The sequence below is a fragment of the Chrysochloris asiatica genome, unplaced genomic scaffold (assembly GCF_000296735.1).
Source record: "Chrysochloris asiatica unplaced genomic scaffold, ChrAsi1.0 scaffold00524, whole genome shotgun sequence".
NCBI classification, from domain to species: domain Eukaryota; kingdom Metazoa; phylum Chordata; class Mammalia; order Afrosoricida; family Chrysochloridae; genus Chrysochloris; species Chrysochloris asiatica.
In genome coordinates, this window is record NW_006409042.1 from 274,911 (window position 1) to 280,506 (window position 5,596).

Sequence of the window (5,596 nt, forward strand, 5' to 3'; positions counted from 1 at the left end):
ATCTATGCTCCAAAATCAGCAGGAAGCAGTCAAAGAGACACATCTGTCCTTATCCCCTTAACATTAAGAGTCTGGAATGAAGGACCCTGCTACTGATCAACAAAATGGCATTGCAGCTGCTCCCAAGTGGCTCTGAATAAAGTCCTGCTTAAGCTTCCAGTCTCTGGATAGCTTAAGTCTTTATTACACCAAGAGACCCTCTCCCTCCGACTCCCCCCCCCAAAAGTAGTTTCAAGTTTCAGGGAACTCTCCATACTATATACAAATACATAGTTGGGTTAATATGTTTAAAAGCTAAAGTGTCACTTCTAGGACCCAAACCATGGTGTTTTCATATGCTTTTGAAAGCTGGACAATAAGTAAGTAAGACTGGAGAATATTGATGCATAGGAATTATTGTTTTGATGAAGAATATTGAACGTGCCATGGACTACCAGAAGAATAAAAACAAAAACAAAAACAAAAAACTGTTATTGGAACAAATATAGCTAAAATGTTACTTATAAGTAGAAATTGGGAGTCTTTATGTCACATATTTTGGACAAGTCATCAGGAGGTACCAGCCCCTGTAGAAAGACATCATATTTAGTAAAGTAGAGCATCAATGAAAAAGGAGAAGACCCTTAATGAGATGGATTAACATTGGGATTGCATTAATGATCTCAATCCTAGGAACAATTGTGAGGATGGGGCAGAAGCAGGCATTGTTTTGCTCTGTTATAAGGGGGTCACTATTAGTTGAAACCAAGTTGATGGCACTTAACAAGACCATCAGCAAATAATAGTGTAATTCATATATGCTACTATGAAACTAATCTCAGGTTAGCATTTCAACCTTCATAAAACATACTGAAAAGGTTCAATGCTCTTTTTCTTTGTTTCCCCCAAGTGACATGCAAATTCTTAATATTTGATAATCAGTTTTCAAATGTCATTTCCCAGTTGAGTTAGTATAATATGTAAATAAGAGTCAGCATTACTTGGTTTCTCTCTTTCTGACATTATCCTCTTCAGAGGCCATTTAATCCAATTTCAAAGAAAAATATCTATTAAAATTATATCTTCACCTTATATGCAGATGTTAAATAGCATTGCTTTGAAACTCAGAGGGCATTTTGAAACATATAAAGATGGAAAATATGAATGCCAGCCTAGAATTAATATTCAGAGAAAATTATAGATTATTGTGGTTTAATATATCAGGACAAAGTGGTATCATTAGATTATTTTCCTCTATTAGGTAATACATAGTGGTTACGAATCGGGCTGCAAACCTTAAGGTATGCAGTTCGAAACTACCAGCCGCTCCGCGGGAGAAAGATGAGGCTTTCTACTCCCATAAAGATTTACACCCTCGGAAACCCTGTACAGGGTCACTATGGGTCGGAACCGACTCGACGGCACTTAAAAACAACAACAACATTAGGTAATATAAAATACAAGAAAGATTTAAAGAAAAAAATTATTTTGATGAAATTGAAATTCTGATGGGTTCTTTGTAGTTTTCCTGAGAAAAACATCTTCCAAATACTTCAGTTTTCTCAATTATTTAACTTCCTGCAGTTACATTTAAGGGGGAAAAGATTGACATTACACTGTAGGATCAGCAATGGACTATGAAACACAAGGTCCTCAGTTCAAATCTACCAACTGATCCCTGAAAACCTGATAAAGCAATCCTATAAGTCTTCACCGACTCAACAAAACGAAACAATAATCTGTAATAAGTCTGCATGCAAAGCTTCTGTAAACTCATTTTTTAGTAGAACATTATTAGTTAAAACATAAAATATGATACACATATTTTGTCTTTCTCACTACATGGAAAAATATTAAAGTTTTCACTACACTTTTAGAAAATTTGGGCTGTTATATATATTGTTGTTTTTAAGTGCCATCGAGTTAGCTCTGATACATAGTGACGCATATAGAGTTTCTGATGAGCTGCTGGTGAGCTTCAACTCCCAACCTTGTTGATCATACCGACCTTGCAGTCCAGCACATTAACTCACAGCACCACACAAGCGCACTTCCACATATATAGTTGTTGTTAAGAGCTATTGGGTCTATTCCAACTCATAGCAATCCTGTATAGAAATTTCCAAGGAGAAGCTGACAATTTAGAAAAAGAGAGTTTATGGTTAGAAGTCCAGTGTTTGTATCGACTCATAGTGACCCTATGCGCAACAGAACAAAACACTGCCTGATCCTGGGCCAACCTCAGTACTGTTGCTATGCTTGAGTCCATCAATGCTGCCACTTGGCCAATCCATTTCGTCGGGGGTCTTCCTCTTTTTCTCTGAACCTTCACCTTACCAAATATGATATTCTTTTCCAGCAACTGGTCCTTCCTGACAATATGTCCAAAGTATAAGACATGAAGTTTGGCCATCTTGGCCTCCAAGGAGCATTCTGGCGGCACTCCTTCCAAAACGGATCTATTGGTTCTTTTGGCAGCCCATGGCACTTTCAATTATTCTGCTCTAACACCATCGCTCAAAAGCATCAATTCTTTTACAGTCTTCCTTATTCACTGTACAGCTTTCACATGCATATTAGGTAATTGAAAATATCATGGCTTGGGTCAGGTGCACCTTAGTCCTCAAGATGACATCTTTGCTCTTCAACACTTTAAAAAGGTTTGTGCAGCAGATTTGCCTAATGTAATACATTGTTTGATTTCTTGACTGCTGCTTCCATGAGTGTTGATAGTTGATCCAAGATAAATTCTTTGACAACTTGAATCTTTTCTCCATTGATAAGAATGTTGTCTATTGGTCCAGTGGTGAGGATTTTTGTGTTCTTTACATTGAGATACAATCCATACTGAAGGCTGTTCTCTTTGATCTTCATCAGTAAATGTTTCAAGTCCTCTTCACTTTCAACAAGCAAGGTTGTATCATCTGCATATTGCAGGTTGTTAATGCGTCTTTCCCCAATCCTGATGTCACATTTTTCTTCATAGAACCAAGTTTCTTGGATTATTTGCTCAGCATACAGGTTGAATAAGTAAGGTGAAAGAATACACCCCTGTCATACACCTTTTTTAATTTTAAACCATTTGATGTTCCCATGTTCTGTTTGAACAATTGCCTCTTGGTCCAGGTACAGATTCCTCATGAGCACAATTAAGTGTTCCAGAATACTCATACTTCGTAATGTTGTCCATAGCTTGTCATGATGCACACAATCAAAACCCTCTGTGTAGTCAATAAAGCACAGGAAAACAACATTCTGGTGTTCTCTGCTTTCAGCCAAGATCCATCATCTATTACCAATTATATCCCACATACTGTGTCCTCTTCTGAATCCAGCTTGAACCTCTGGAAGTTCTTAGTCAATGTATGGTTGCAGCAGTTTCTGTATTACTTTACTCACATGAAATATCAAAGATATTGTTAGATGATTTCCACATTCCTTTGGGTTACCTTTCTTTCGAATGGGCACAAATACAGATCTCTTCCAATCAGTTGGCCAGATAGTTGTCTTCCAAATTCTTGGCATAAATGAGTGAGTGCCTCCAGGGCTTCCTCACTTTCTTGAAAGTTTTCAATTTTTATTCCAAATAGTGGTTAGCATGTATTATGAGTATCAAATAATGCCAAGTTATAGATATTTTATGTACATATCAACAAATTGTTGTTATATACCATGGAGTCGGTTCCGACTCATAGTGACCCCAAACAGGGAGTGCAATCATACCGGGAGCAGAAAGCCTCATCTTTCTTCTGCAAAACAGGTGGTAGTTTCGAACTGCAGAACTTGAGATTTGTAGCCTGATTCATACACTACCAGAGGGAGAATTCATTTCAGTTTTCAAAACTTATAGATCATATTTAGAGTCTCTAAGTGGTACAAATGGTTATGTGTTTGAAAACTAGGAAAGGTTGATAGTTTTAATCCATCCATAGCCACTGTGATTACTCTGATGACAGACCTGGAGATGTGCTTACAAAAGATCAGACCCTTGTCATACCCTTGAAAACCTTAGGAAACACAGTTCTATAAGGCACACATAGGGTTTCCATGAGTCAGAATTGATTCAGTGGGATGTAACTAAAACCACATAGATCATTCATTAGTTAAAATCATACTTAAACTGTGTTATTGAGTCCCATAACTATGATATAGAATGGTCCCCCAACTCATAGGTGCCCCATACACAACAGAAGAAAATAATGGCCAGTTCTACATAATCTCTGTGATCAGTTGGCAATTGGATTTTAATTAGCTGATTTTCAAAGTAGTTCACTGGGCCTTTCTTCCTACTCTGTCTTAGTCTGGAAGCTCTACTGAAACCTGTTCAGCATCATAACCATATCAAGCTCTACTGACAGATGAGTGTAGGCTGCACATATGTTTCATTGGTTAGGAAGTATAACTAGGTCTCTGTAATGGTCAGGCTTCTATGTCAACTCAACTAGGCCAGGATTTCCAGAGGTTTAGCCGTTGAGATGTGCTTATTCCAGTGGTGAATACAGGCATAGTAAACTCATGAATATCTATGAGCAATCAATCACCAGGATGCTTCCTTGGGGGTGTGGCTTGCTCCCAATAAAATATCCTAGAAGGAAAAGCAGAATTCTACTGAACAACCACTGCCCCATATAAACTATAAACATAAAAATAATAACCATAGTTATTCTGCTAAGCAAGTTTCAGATATGAAGCGAATCATCCCTCCCATAACACTGCACTCAGCTGGGTTCTGTAATTCAATGCAATGGTCACACAGAAATCAGAAACCATACTCAGAGTTATGGGGCATATTATAAGAGATTGTTGCTATTGTTGTTGTTTTGTGCCGTGGAGTTGGTTCTGACTCATAGCAACCCCGTACAGGATTTCCGAAGCTGTAAATCTTTACAGGAGCAGAAAACCTCATCTTTGTCCCATGGAGCAGCTGGTAGTTTTGAATAGCTGACCTTTAGGTTTGCAGCCTGATTCATAACCACTGTGTTACCAGAGCTCCTTATTATAAGAGGTAACAGGTTGCAATTCAACATCAGAAATATTCAGGGAACAATTGTTTCAGTCTGAAAGTCTCTCCTCAGCCTTTCCAGTGTTATAAAACTCTTCCAGCGCTACTGACAAATTCACAATGGGAACACTTCTCCCCCAAAAGTCTCAGCCTGAACTTGGCTCTAGTTCTGTGAATCAGCAAAGTTAGCTTGCCAACTTAAGTGTCTCGATGCACCCAACTCTGCAAACTATCCACTGTACAAATGCATTCATCTTTACATGCTTCATGGGCTGGAAATCCCACTGCTTTGTCTTGTGCTTTGACCTTGGGTCTACTGTAGCTACTATTCTCTCACTCTTCTGGTTTTACAGTTTTCTGTCCCTAGATCAAGGAGGTTAATTGTGCAGGGGTATTGGGATCCAAAGGATGTGCTATACTTTTGGCTCTTCTTCTTTCTTGGTAGTGATATCTCCCATCCTATTTCTGAGATGTTTTATTTTATACCCATGGTAGCGTTCCATGTTTTCATAATTAACCCTGTTAACATCCACTTACAAGTGAGTCATGTAATCTATCAGCATTTTACCACAACTTCTCTTTCTCAGACCCTCAGAAAAGAATAGCTTGGTGGGA